Source organism: Ciconia boyciana, chromosome 4, assembly GCF_034638445.1.
Source record: "Ciconia boyciana chromosome 4, ASM3463844v1, whole genome shotgun sequence".
NCBI classification, from domain to species: Eukaryota; Metazoa; Chordata; class Aves; order Ciconiiformes; family Ciconiidae; genus Ciconia; species Ciconia boyciana.
The window spans coordinates 34,550,869-34,566,083 of NC_132937.1; positions in this window are offsets into that span (position 1 = coordinate 34,550,869).

Genomic DNA, 15,215 nt, shown 5'->3' on the forward strand with positions numbered 1-15,215 from the left:
CCACCACCACCTCCCATTCAGATGACATGTGTGTTTATTTGAGCTGACTTCCACAGATATTACAGACACAACTGATAGACGTGCTTAAACATTGAACACAACTTATAGTTCTAATAACACCGGTAGGATGCCTGGTAAAGCAGTGTAAGCATATTAATACTCGTCGTTGACCTGCTCTGTTTGTTATTTAATCACCTAATGAAAAGATCGATGGCAGCCTGTTTATCTGTGTGACAGTGTCAACAGATTAAAGGGACAGCAATCAGATTCCTCTGAATTGAACCAAATACACCACAATCAGGAGGAAGCCCAATCCCACTCAAATTGCTCTGGTCTAAAAGGGGATGTAAGGGGGTGGTGGTGGGAAGCATTTTCTCCCCTTGTCTTGTTGTGAATGGTGCTGATTTTAATTTGCTGTGTGTTCAGAGAAAGCAGCTATTAAATATGCATTTAAAAAAGCCGATGCTTGAAGGACTGGTGAAGTATGCGGGTTTCCCAAGGAAAAGCCCATCTTCTGTGTCCTGTTGTTGTGCACAAGTCTGGGGAAGGAGACTGGTAGCAGTTGAGCTGGGACGGAGTGACTCTATCAATACAAGTAGTCTCATTCCTCAGTTGACCAAAGTTCAATCGACAGAAGGCATTTCCTTTCCCCAACAAATTACAGGAATACTTAAAATGGTCAGAACTCACATTTAATAGGGAAATGAGCGTTGATTGCTTTTTAACCTCTGTGGATCTGGAATGGGTAGAGGAAACTGTGCTAACAGCTCTGTGAGTCCGGGGACTTGCTCAAACTTAATTTTCCTTTTATTACGTCAGACACCACTTTTCTCAGGCCAGGGTCCAGGTTAGGATCTGAAAGTCACAGAATTTGGGGAGGATTTAGTTTGTTGTTTGGGTTATTTTTTTTCCCTCTCTCTTTTTTTTTTTCCTGGAGGAACTTTACCCAGGACTGCGCTAGCTCCTCTCTCTTTTGCAGTTCTCCTGTACTCTCCGGAAAGGAAAAATTCATTCTTGAGATTAGCGGTGACAACTTCTAAAAGCTATTTCTGATGATGGTAGTATAAAAAACAATTGAAGGTATTATTATTCTTTAAGTAGCACAGGAGAATGCTACATGTAAGATGGGAGCTGAGATCTGTAGTTTGTATTTTCCAAAACAAATGTTAAGTGCCTGCTTCACCTGCCAAGTTCCACAAAGCAATATGAATATATAAATACACACCACACACACACAGAGGAAGTGGAGTACACAGAGAACAATAAACACATAGACTGCTGTCATAGGACCCAGCAAGCAACCCTGACATGTAAAAATATTCCTCTTGTTCCTAGTTTTTAGCATTTTTAAACCCCTACTCTGACAAGAAAATGCATTCAGAATGGGAAACTATTTAAAAAATGACATTTTGAAACTCCTTTCTGAGTGCTCGTGCTGCCCCCATCCCTCCTCCACTAGCCCTGTCCATCAGTGCCTTTGAGAAACTATTGCCAGGCAATGGCTGGCATCGTCTAAGCCGGGAGCAGCCAGCTCTTATTCCAGGGGAGTAACCGTGGTAACCCTGGGTTGGGCTGCTTGGCAAATGTAATTATATTGGAAACACTGTGACCTCTCCAACCTTAAGCATGTGGCCCAGCCTGGCCAAGCTGCCCTCTGGGGTGCCCTCAGCCAAGCTCGGCTTGGCTTGTCACGTTGGTGCTGGGCTAAGCCTCATTTCCCATCAGCAGTGCTGGGGCCTTTCTTCTCAGGCCTTTTTCTTATTTTTTCCTTCTCACTCTCCCACCATTTTGGCCAGATCTGAAGAACAACCAAGTTCTTTTAACAGCACAATAAAAGATATAGACCAGAGGTTGGATTTTATAAGGGGAAGTAATCACTCCTTGCTTTGACAGTCTCTGGAGGATTATATACCCATGGCAGTCAGAGGAGGGGCACAGCTGGCCTCTCCTCAGGTTTTTAGGCTGCTCACTTGCAGCCAGCCAGCAGCACCTGCCCAGGAGCCTCCCTCCTGCTCTCACTGACCAGGAGGGGTCACACCCAGGGGATTTCTTTATACAGACCCTTTCATATTTCTAAAGAAAGCAAACCATTGCAAGATTATACACCCCTCAGTACTGCTGGGTGAGCATTTCCCTGCTTCCCTTTAGATAATCTTATTATTATTACTACTAAAGTCCATCCACTCAGGCCATTTCTGCCTGCATTTTGGGATCAGTAGATCCCACTGAACACAGCTGGCCTTGGGAAAAAGGGACCTCCACTTTTTCTGCCCAGGACCCACTTCATCCCCCACCACTTGCACATGCCTAGACCTCTGAGCTGGTGCTTGTGCCCAGCACAGCACCTGATCATGCATATCCTGATTTTTTAAATCACTTGTGGGAGTGGAATCCTTCCTTCCTCTGAAACAACTTTCTGGGGCCACTGCCAACAGAAATAGCCCTGCGTTGTCCAATGCAGTTGGAAATACAAGCAGGTCCAACAGACTCTGGGGAGGTCCCTTGGCTCTGCTCCCTGCCACGCCATTGGGAAGCCCCTCTCTGAAGTGCTCCCGTGGCTCCTTGCCCTTTGCATGTGCTTAAACCTCAGCACAGCGATAGGCACGACCACCCTCTCCTCTGCACATACCGCCACTTCTCTGCCTGAACTAATGTGAATTATTTTAGACGGTAGACAGGATTGTCATAAAGCAGCGTGACAGCGTCGTGCTCCCCCCCCCCCTTCCCAGGTAAGGCATTCTGCCGTCCCAGCAGCGGGGCCACTCTGAGCTGAGGTTTGTAATTTGTTAGTGCTCAAAAGTATTGGGATCCAGTGCAAAACTGAAAGCAGGGCACTGAATCACAATTTTGCACTCTCCATGCATCTGAAGTCTGCCTTAAAAAAAAAAAAAAAAGTCTGTGCCTGAAAGTAAAAAAGCATATGCGTGGGGTGGGGATAGAAAGCACCCAAACAGAAGGATACTTATCTAACAGTATAAAGAAGCATGTCAGTTCCCAAGTAAGCTCCAGGAAAAAAAACTAACGACATCTTAATGCAAATCAAATCTTCCTATATAAGGCAAATCTGGGAACCATTTTCAACACACTGGTGAATCCAGGACCAAATATTTACTTTCAGCACAAAGGAAGCTGCGGTGATCTAAGTGCTGAAGCCAAAAGAAACAAAAGTGTACAAAAGCCATTAACACAAGGCTTTGCATTGAAACACATCTGACTGTATTTTAAACCATTGACTTCTGTTAGGGATTAATTTGGTGTTATGTATTATTCTGAATTGGGCTAGAGCTTTTGATGAAGAGTTGACATTTGAAAATGAGTTTGAAAGTTGTTAGATTGTCCTGAAAATATAATCCACTGTACTATACAATCATTTCTTTAATAGCTACCCATCAAAGATTCTATTTCTATTACTATAGGGATTAGGTCCATCAGAAGTAGATTTGAGTTGGACTTTCCACAGACTAAAGATCACTCGAATACGTTTAAGTATTTAATGTCACTTTTTTCCCCTGCCTCTAAGATAAAATAGTGCAAAAGTATTTTGCTCAGGAAATGCAGCAGTGCAGCTGGTAACAACAGTAATGATATAATCATATTTACCTCATCAGAAGTTGGTCTAAGTAATAAACTCTATCATTTTCACTTAAACTGTCAGTAGTAAGATATGCTTATTACAGTCTATTCTATCTACATGGGGAGGACGAGGATGCACTTTAGGTAAAGTTTAAATGAAATAGAATAAACATAACAAATGTTATGTCCAGCCCAACACAAAAGCTGTAATTGACTGCTTATGTATTTTACCATGCGAAGGCCTTTTTATTTACACGTTTGTAGAGTTGAAGCCCAGGCATATCCAACGGTGTCATTAATAAGGTATACAAAATTGCATGATCCTACCAAATGGGGCTAGAGTTATATGTTTTATTGTTAACTCCTTGCACTGAATCTTCTGAAGCTAAAAGGGAAAAGGGCTTTTGTCTGAGTTGATAATTGGCTATTCTGGGGCTCAGGTTGGTGTGAAAGGGACGAGAAGGTCACTTGAAATATCCTTTTATCTACTCCTATTTTCTCTCTGGATCAGCAACTTTGAATAGACACCATCTAATCGCTCGCAATGAAAAAAAAAGGCTCTGGGAGCAACAAAAATGCTTTTACTCTAGAACTGCATAGCTGGAAGTGTGTGTGTGCATGTATGCACAAATGCACGGACCTGCTTGCGGGCAGCCCCAGAGCCAGACATGTGCCATGTGCGTATACCGCGCACCCACGTAGGCACGCCTTTGCACAGGCGTGCCCCCCGTCCGTGCACCCTGTGGGCTCGGGGCGGTGTTCAGCTCACCTCCCACATGGATGTAAGCAGAGGCTGGGAAGTCTGTGACATAAATACCCCTAATCGCTAAACTTGTAATGATCCTTCTCGATGGACTGATACTCCGAGGAATGTGAACGTGGCTGTGCATATAGCACATATAGGTGGCCAATAATTATTTTAACTCTTACTCGCAATCCCCAGGTTTTGATTATTTATATGCAGGGCACTGCTTATTAATTTTGTCAGGACACTAGCTCAGTCGGAGATAGCCCTGGCAGTTGGAACAAGATATCTTTGGGACTGGAGCTGTGCTTCCAGCAATGCATATAGCTGCTTCCCTCAACTTGGGCAATTAACTTTTTTTGGAGGCTTAAGCAGAAAAAAAAAAAGAGGCAGACAAAATTGGGGTCCACTGGCAAATAGAAAAAGTTTTGTTCTAGAGGCTAAAGACCTCGCGATTCAAGCTAGGGCACTATCTCTTCCCCTCCTAGCCACTCAGAAATTGTCATTTCTCTCCTAGTCTAGGATGCTTTCACTGTAAATTCCTTTAAGTGACTACTTTGTTGCTAAGGCTACAAGTTCCCATCCCAACAGACAAATCTTTTCCACTCCAGAACCAGCTCAAACACTGGGCAGAAATCTTGATTTAAGAAACCTACTTAAAATTCCTTAGAGTGTCTCCCTGCTAATTACCGGCGAAAGTCTGCAGTTCAAATGAAAGACTAAACAGTGTCGTCGTCGCCGCCCCCCATTATATGTTTTGCTGGGACTTCTGGTGAATAGATGGCAAGAAGAAACCCAGTCCAATAAAGATTAAATTAAATAGAAGAAATTCAGCCCGTATATATTTTGAAGGTCCGGTGGGTCGTCAAGCCGATCTTTAACACATTTTTTTTTCCACACACTGTGCACAAGTCCTGAGTCTGGACCACCTTTTAATTTTTCCACCTTCAAGGACGAGGTAGTTTCAAGGACTGACAGAAAAAGGCTCTTCTGACCGCAAACCTTTCCCCGTCCTCTGCCGCCACCAAAAGGGGCTGGAGTTACTGCAGTGCCGTAGGAAGGGGCAGCGGGGCACCGTGTCCCCAGACAGAGACGGGGGGGGCACGGACACAGGCTCGTTTAGTGAATAGGGAGGGTCATCTAGGCCGTCCCTAAATGCGGAGACTGAGTGGAAAGGGAATAAGAATTGTTTAGCAGTATCAACCTCCTCATTTCTCTCTCCCACCTGCCTTCCTCCCGACTCTCCACTGCCCTCGCTCGCCCATTTGGCTAAACTGGCTGAGGAATTACTGTTTTAACAAACCGGCTCATAGCGGACAAATATTTATGAATCACTGAGCCTTCACTAATTGAAGACAATGACTTTTCCAATTAGCTAATAGTTGGAGTTTAGTTGGAGGAACTGTCAGCTCCAGGGATGGATAATTGCTTTATTGCTCACAAAACTATAATCCATTTAGAACATATGTGCCAGTTATTCTGGATGGGCGTCGGAAAAGAGACAATAAATGTATTAGCACTTTAAAAAGTCTAGGGTACTAAGCAACCAAACTCCCTTCCTTGGTGCATTAAGGGCGAGATTCGGTCCTGGATGATAGTCCTTCCAGAAAATATATATTAAAAAAACCCAAACAAGCCACATGTATATTTGCGACCGGGGGGGGAATGGTCATCTTCAAGTGAAGAAAGCCTCGTTCTGTAGACCAAACTAGTGTAATAAATTACTGTCATAAAAACGATTTTCCTCTTTATCTTTGTACTATTGTTTTCAAAAAAATTGGTTTAGAAATATTTTAATTGGATTACTGTGGAAAATTATGTAGGCTTTTAGGTTTGCTAAGTTTATGTACCAAATATTTGGAATTAATTCAGTCTCGCTAAAAGCATTCGGGATGCCTTTTGTTCGAACGAGCTAAGAAAAGAGACAGGTAGGGAAGGTAACATTTTAATGTATCCATTCATGTGAACTCAGAGCTCTCTATGCACATTCATTGGTGTGTATATATTGGTGTATTGTGTGTATAAATATATATCGCATTATAGCGCATAAAATTGCTATTGTAAGGAGATAAACAGAATTGTTTGCTGGACTGCTATGGATCAGGGCTTCAGCATGGGGTGTGTACCTCTGAGGAAAAAAAAATTTAAAAATTTGCAAGCAGTGTGAAATTCCTGCTGGGTCGCCATAATTTATGTCAGTGAGAATCCGGAGCGCCCTGTAGGAACTGCTGCTCCTTCTGGGAAGTGCGGCGGCTGGCGACGGCCAGGAGTGTCCCCAGACAGGGAAGCCCGACTTTCCCAGCACCTCTCCTTCCTCTCTTCCTGAGCACGAAACCTCAACTCAGACAAGGAAAGCTCTTTTTTGCCTCTGCCTCCGAAGGGGGGGAGGGTTGCCTGCCCAACGACGAGTCCCCCTGCACTTTGCAGGAGCATCCCTGGGCCAAAGCTTTACATGCTGCCTCGCTGTGTCCGAGTGAGGACGCGGACCCACTTCGCAGCCCTGCGCCGCCAGGTGCCCGCGGAGTTTTCGTGGCAGTTTGAGGGGACCTTCCCAGCCAGAGCACACGTCGGTACGCAAGGGGATCCCTTACTTTTAAGCTCAATTTAACTGTTAGCAGCAGCCCCGCGAAGTGTGGTTAATTGGTGGGGGATAAAGGCGTAATGACTTGTTCAGTGAGACGATTGTGATTCTTTAATGTACAGTCTCTCCCCCACATACCTTTTCTATAAACAGTGACATGACATCTCTCTGTGCTAAAAGAGCAATAAAGTTGGATTCTTTTATTTATTTTCACTTGTTTATTTTTCCCTGAAGGAAATTAGTCTGCAACTTGTTCTTGGTGATTTATACGCGGGATATGACACTGCTTGGAGTCCTGGCGGCGGGGAGGGTGACAGGGCCCGCAGGGCAGAGAGAGGGGAAGCAGGTCCCCCCGGCTCTGGAGTTAGATGCAGAGCACTGAGTTGCACCTGACTGGATCAGGATGTAGTCAATCAGGAGCTGGTGGAAGGCTGGGACTTACGTAAAGTTGATAAGGGGGATTCAGACTGGAATGTGGAACGTCTAATCAAGAATTACTGTCCTTGGGAGTAAAGCACATCCTGGAGAAATACGCAAGCTAATTAAGATGTTTTGGGAACCATCTGAAACAACTAGTAGAAGCAGTGGAAGCAGAACAGTAGAACTAGTAGTGTGATAAGAAGCACCCTCACATGAACTATCCTCATTATAATACTAAAAGTCACACCCCTTGAGCTGCAGACCCCAGCCCAAGCAGAGACCCCTCACCTTTGAGCATGCGCAGAATATTATAGTACTGTAGCTTTAAGAGTAAGATGAGAAAATGTAGACCAATAGAAAACTGCTTTGCATAATTACTTATGCATATGCATAACTAGACTGTATAAATATTGTACCTGCATGATTGAATGGTATGCTAGCTTTGTGGAATTACCACCTAGCACCCGGTTTTGCGCAAACCCAGAAATAAATCGATATCTCGGCTCTGTGTGCGTATTGGGTGTTGCACACTGGGTAACAAACTCCATTTGTGAGACAACAAGGAGGCAGGGACAGTGTGTGTGCGTGTGTATTGTAAATCAGGCTGGGCAGGTGAGTGGGCAGTATGGGGTGAAAAAGGTCTGGGCTGGAGGAGGAGAAAGCCTTTTGACCTCTTGAGCACTGCCTGAGCTCAGTGCGGCAATGATTTCACTTCGTCCATTTGTGCTCTTCCCTTCCAGAGTAGCAGGAAAACAACGTCTCTCCCAAAACTCAAATCCCCACCACTCTTTGAGGGGTTCTTATTTGAGGCACCTTCTGTAGCTCTAATTAGAGTTTGCTATTTCAGAGCCAGCATTAAAGTTTTCGGGTTAGTCGTTATTGAACTGTGAACCACTGAGTGGGATTATGTGCATTTAATAAAACATGTGATAGAGAAGCACACATACTTATACATCAACCACACGGAGATAAAACATACACAAAAATATACGTATGTAAGCCAACAGAGGTGGATTAATATATCCAAATCCCACACTGTATCTTACCACGCTCGTACTCATATTATATAAGCCTAGATTCAGAAATTCTGCACACACATGGTGAACAAGCATTTACATATAGCCATATGTGCACAATGTGTATATAGACACACATATGTGATCCCTATGTGAATATACACAAACACATAACTATTTCCAGACAGAGTTTATATATTTGCTAAACAACCCTGTGGTCTGCAATGAATTAATTGTTATGGTACTAATCTGACTGTAAATCAGCTCACCTTTACTTCCTGCTGTTTTCTCTTCTATCTCATGGCTTTTCTGCTGTCTCTATTGAACTGCGCACAAGTAAAAGTTTCACGTCCCTGTGCTGTAGCTAAGCAGATTAATATACGTTGACAGTCTTTATCCCTCTTCGCACACTGTTAAATGAATCTTAAAGCCCCTTCTTAGACAAATGGGAAACTATGTCTCTGTCTGTCTCCTTGTCTATCTGTGTACGCTTTGGATGTGCCCTGTGGAAATTGTTTACAGTTTAGAAGACTCTAACCTTGATTTTCCAGCTTTGAGTTCCCTCTGGAAGCAGTGTATTTGGTTTGCATGGCAAGATTTGGGTAGCGGGGGGGCTACAGGGGTGGCTTCTGTGAGAAGCTGCTAGAAGCTTCTCCTATATCCAATAGAGCCATTTCCAGCCGGCTCCAAGATGGACCCGCCACTGGCCAAGGCTGAGCCAATCAGCCATCGTAGTAGCACCTCTGTGATAACATATTTAAGAAGGGGGAAAAACCTGCTGCGGAACAGCAGCCGGAGAGAGGAGTGAGAATATGTGAGAGAAACAACTCTGCAGACACCAAGGTCAGTGAAGAAGGAGAGGAAGGAGGTGCTCCAGGCGCCAGAGCAGAGAGATTCCCCTGCAGTCTGTGGTGAAGATCGTGGTGAGGCAGGCTGTCCCCCTGCAGCCCATGGAGGTCCACAGTGGAGCAGATATCCACCCTGCAGCCTGTGGAGGACCCCAAGCCAGAGCAAGTGGATGTGCCTGAAGGAGGCTGTGACCTCGTGGGAAGCCCATGCAGGAGCAGGTTTGCTGTCAGGACTTGTGACCCCGTGGGGGACCCATGCTGGAGCAGTCTGTTCCTGAAGGACTGCACCCCATGGGAAGGACCCACGCTGGAGCAGTTCGCAAAGAACTGCAGCCTGTGGGAAGGACTCATGTTGGAGAAGTTCGTGGAGGACTGTCTCCCGTGGGAGGAACCCCACGCTGGAGCAGGGGAAGAGCGTGAGGAGTCCTCTCCCTGAGGAGGAAGGAGCGGCAGAGACAATGTGTGATGAACTGACCGCAACCCCCATTCCCCATTCCCCTGCGCCGCTCGGGGGGAGGAGGTAGAGAAATCGGGAGTGAAGTTGAGCCCGGGAAGAAGGGAGGGGTGGGGGGAAGGTGTTTTAAGATTTAGTTTTTATTTCTCATTACCCTACTCTGATTTGATTGGTAATAAATTAAATTAATTTTCCTCAAGTCGAATCTGTTTTGCCCATGACAGTAATTGCTGAGTGATCTCTCCCTGTCCCTATCTCAACTCACAAGCCTTTCACTATATTTTCTCTCCCCTGTCCAGCTGAGGAGGGGGAGTGATAGAGCGGCTTTGGTGGGCACCTGGCATCCAGCCAGGGTCAACCCAACCACAGCAGAAAGAGCAATTGCTCCACATTACTGTACATATTTTATTGCAGTGATAGATCGCAGGTGTTTCAGCTGCTTCTATTGTCTGCCTCCCTCCCGGAGCCCTGTAACTAGAGAAGCAGCTACAAGAAAGTCCGAGTTAGCCAGAGACGCACCGCCAGCGGTGGCGCAGCACCTCCGCCCGAGCTCGCCCGGCACCGGGCGCTGCGGACTGGCTGCGAGAGGTCGGATGCAGAAAGCCGAGCGTGCTTTCCGTGGGGAACCGGCGGGCTGGGCCGGGTCAAGGGGCGCCGAGGGGTCGCGGCTGAGGGAGCCTCCCATGTGGCGGGGGGAAGCCGGGGCTGCCCCGGGCCTGGCCCAGAGCTTTCCCTGCCAAAGACGCAGCCCTCCCAGTCTCATCCCGCCTCCCTTGCCCCAAGCTGCTCCCTTCAGTCCTGCCCCACTGCAGTCAAGGAGAGTTTTAGACTGTGTGTCAGTGGGAACAATTGGAAGGAAGGGGTTCCCAGCGTGATCCCACAGTAAATAACTAACGACCCTGACAGGGCTCTGGCTCGGACCTTGTGCAAGAAGATGAAGCTGGAACGATTCATGCTAAATTACTGGGGGTTTTATTGATTGTTTCCCCCCTCCCCCCCCCACCCCCAATCTGTACTAGGGCCATGTTATTTTGCACGGGGAGTATTAGCTGGGTATAAGGGATGCAAAAAGCCCTTGGAAAGTAGTGGCATCCTGGCAGTTTCCATTTGAACTCTCCAATCCACCTCCCAATACTTCCGCTTTTGATGAAATCAGAAGGCATCTTAAATCTCCACAGTCTGTATTCTGGCCGTGCCTCCCTCCCCAGGAGAGCTGTCTGTTTTTGTATAAATGAGCCATCTATACGGTGCATGGACAAATGACAGCATGGCTCTGCTCTGTGTAAACAGCGAACATATGCAATGAGCATACAAGTGGCCATGGGGTGAAGTTGACAGCAAATACATACATATGTGTGCGCCATATGCACTATAACACTGTCTGGTACAACATGCCTAGACCGAGCCATGGACCTGCCTGGGAATTAAATGGTGCACACGCATACATACATAACCTATACAGTGGGTGCAGGTCTTTCCACATTAAATACCCAAGGAGGAATAACACAGTTGGACAGAGGGAGAAGTTGATGTATTTACCATCAGCATCACTCCAGTCACTCGTGCGCATTCACTGCATACGTTCATTTGTGTACACAAAGTATAGAGATGCTGTCTTTTGCTAACACACACTATAGATAGCTCATTTGTGGAAATGCATTTTCTCAGTTTAATTTCAGGAGTGCTTAATGTCTAACACACGATGTAACATATCACAAGCAACAGAGACCTTATGTGATGAATAGAGGCTGTCTTCAGCCGAAAGGTTGGGAAGGGAAGGAGAGTATGGACAGCTACTGAGTTGTGGAGTCTAGGCAAAAACAAGACAGGGGAAAACAAAACCCCAAACCAAAGAAATAGCTAAAAACCCTGAGCGGTGCGCATCTGGCTAGAAAGTGACTCAGATGTTTGTTTTTACTTTAAGCTGTATAATGGTCCTTTTGAGAAGAAGCCAGGGACTTGTTCCCTTGGGGATCCCAGCCAGCCTTTCCCTTGGATCCCCTGCCTGCCTTCACAGGCAGGAGAGGAGGTTCACAGGGCACCCCTCTTTATATAGCCTGGTCAGGAACATTTATCACCTCTAAAAATATCCAGAGGCAGTATAGTATTTGCCCTGAAAAAAGAAAGTCACAAAAGGGAAACCACCTTTCAACCTGATACTGCAAAAACTGCTAATTCAGATGTTGTAAGACGTTCACTAAATGTGTGAGCAGGTAATGCAGGGAATAGTGACATTGTTAACAGAAAACATCTAATTAACAATGACTTCATTTGATTTGGAGGATGAAAAAGCCTTTTTAAATCAATCCAAATTTTCTGGCATAAGCACAGCCAATTTATGAATACAGAGTCTGTATTGAGCCTTCTTTCAAGATGTCATCTGAGGCATAATAGTATAGGAATAGTATAGGTGAAGTCATTTAGTTACACTGTGGAAATTTTTATAGTCCCTTTCTTGGGAATTTAATTCAGTGCTTCATTTTATTAGGAACAGACTGACTCCATCAACTGCGTGCTCCATGTTTAGAGGCATGACTACTTGAAGCAATTAGACTTCCCAATTAGCATACTCCTCCTGCCCCCAGCAGCACCACCAGGTCCTTACATTTTCCATCTCTTCAAAGTAGGGGAAAGCCAGAATAAACCATGCCTCCCGAGTGTCCAGGGTGGTGAAACCAACACGCAAGTGGGCTACCAAAATTACCCCTTTGCCCTTAAGGGGGGGAAAAAAGCCTTCTAATAGTACCCTAATGTTTATGTTTCAACAGCATGGGCAGCCCTTCCCCGACTCAGTCATTCCACTGCGGTTCTTCTCTAGGCTGTTTTATGCGTTTTGCACAGATTTTGAGCGTCTTGCAAAACCACTAACTCATGGTTGTTTTCTCTCTTGGTTTCAGTAGGGACGCACTGTGCGAGTGGAGAGAAGCCACTGCCTGAGCTGATGCAGTGGCGGGTGCCCCCGGAGCAGGGTGTGAGAGGGGCTGAGCCCCTGCATGTCCTTGTGTCTTTGTCCCCGTGGGTGTCCTCGTGCGGGTGGGTGCCCGGGCGCAGTGTGCAGGGACGCTGGGGGAGGGGAAAGTCCGAAGGTGTTTCTGGGAATGACTGGTGCCGGCAGCGATTGACGGGCTTCGCCTTGGAAATCCTAGATGCCGAGGAAAGTTAGGGATCCCTCGCCTCCTTATCGCCACTAATATTGTGCCCCCAAGAGCTGAAATGTGACGGTGCCTCCCCGGAGAGACCGGAGAGCTGTGACTGCTCGGCCCTTTTGGAAAGCCGGTCAGGTGCGGGCGACGCTCCCCAGTTCTCGCCTTCCCCTCCAGCCATTTAGTTACAAGGTGATTAAGGAAATCCCTGACTTGCACTGGTCACGTTTCAAATCCGTGCTTTCCCTTCCTCCCCCCTCCCCTGCTACGTAGGTTTCCCGAAAACCCTTCTGGTAAAGGTGCGTCTCTCAGCTCGTCCTCTGTGCGGCGTTCGTGGTGACACCGGAGCTCAGGCGGGGCCGGTCCCACACGGGGCTTCGGACGAGGGAAAGAGGAGCTGAACCTTCCCACCTCTGTGGCCTGGCCTGGCGGCTCTCCTCTCTCGACAGCCGGGCCCCCTTCCTGCTGCAATCCTGCTGGCTCCCTGCACCGTCCTGCCCGCTGAGCGAAATCACGTCCCTCCCTAGCAGGGGAAGCGCGGGGACTGCGGCGGCAGGCGGGGCCCCTGCAGTCCTTCCCCCCCGCCTCAGCTGCGTGTCAGGAGGGCGCTCCCTTATCCGTCCTACTAAGCTAAAAAGGTGGGTCAGGATCATCACAGGCACGGCGCTAAGTCCAAGAATCTAGTGACGGAGGGGCCCGACTGCAAGCCCGCGGGGGCTTCAGGGAGCCACCCCTTTCTCCGCACCAGCACATCCCCCTTTTGAAAGTCACTTAGCCACCTGCCCATCACGGCTAAAAGGACTCTTCTTTTTTTTTTTCCCCAAGTGTACTGAAATCACGTGGAGGAGATCCAGGGAGCCAGTGTTCAGCAAATAGTCATCTGCCCAGAGCTTCACAGAAAAATCTCTATAAAACGAAATAGGCTGTACTGGGTCTGGCTGAGATGGAGTTAATTTTCCCCACAGCAGCCCTCATAGTGCTGTGCTTTGTATTGGTAGCTAGAAAGGTGTTGATAACACACCAGTGTTTTGGCTACTGCTGAGCAGTGCTCCCACAGCATCAAGGCTGTCTCTCCAACATTCCCCCCCTTATCCCCAAAGGCCAGTAGGCTTGGGGTGGGCAAGAGGTTGGGAGGGGACATAGCCAGGACAGCTGACCAAACTGAACAAAAGGATATTCCATACTATATGACATCTGCTCAGAAATAAAAGCTAAGAGAAAGGAAGAGGAGGAGGGAGGGCATTCGTTATTACGACATTTGTCTTCCGGAGCAACCACTACGCGTACTGAAGCCCTACTTCCTGGGAAGTGGCTGAACATCACCTGCTGATGGGAAGCAGAGAATAAATCTTTTGTTTTCCTTTGCTTCCACATGCAGCCTTTGCTTTTGCTTTATTAAACTGCCTTTATCTTGACCCACGAGTTTTTTTCCATCTTATTTTCTCCCCTCCCTGTCCTGCTGAGGAGGGGAGTGATAGAGGGGCTTGGTGGGCACCTGGCATCCAGCCAAGGTCAAACCACCGAATACATGGGCAATCAACTGAAATCCATCCTCTTTAAATAAACTGATTCCTTAATATTTTCCCAGTGTTGCTGTAAATTGTTGTCTGTGATGTCCCCCAGGGTTCTTTCCTCTGCTCTCTGATTTTGTGTATAAAAGCAGCTCTGAACGATGGATTACTTTGTCATTGCAGCCTGCAAAGGATTAATTTGTTTCATTGATTTCTCTTTAGGCAGATTGCCAGAATTCTCTGCTTCCCACCTTTCTCAGGGAATTCCAGCAGTAATAGACAATAATAGCCTAAGACAAATTCTTGTAAAAATAGAAACACAAAATCCTTAAGTCCCAGGAAAGCCATAAAGTTGTTTTTCCTTGTGCTGTAAAACTACTGATTCTTAAAATAAGTTTGTCTCCTCCATCCCCCCTTCTCCTTTTATAAAAAGGGTTGTAGGGTCCTTTGGAGGGGCTGCTTAGTTTCAAGAGCAATTTCAGCAAGCAGCTGCATGTAAATGGTGGGCATTTGAGAGTCATGAAGAACAGGCATAGGTGTCATAGAAGGACTGAGTAAACCTCACAGTTCATTCTTTCTTAAAATCATGGGGTTGTCAATAGCTAATCTATTATTGATCAATCTGCCTGTCTAGGATATCGAGAAGAAATGTGGTTTATGTCAGGTCTCAGAGTCAATTGTCAGATATGGGTCCGGGTGGGACTGGACTCTCTCAGATCAGTTTGTCTGCATGCTTTAGGATAATCTGAACAGAAAATAAGGCCTTGAAACATTGGGATGTGGCAGAAAAGGAACTGGGCACCCTTTTCAGTGCATGTTATGGAGAGAGGTGAGGGAAGGAGAGAAAATCCCATATTGTAGCCTGCTGTTGATCTTCTAGCCACAGCACTGCTCTTTTCAGAACTGCTTTATCGTCTGCAGACA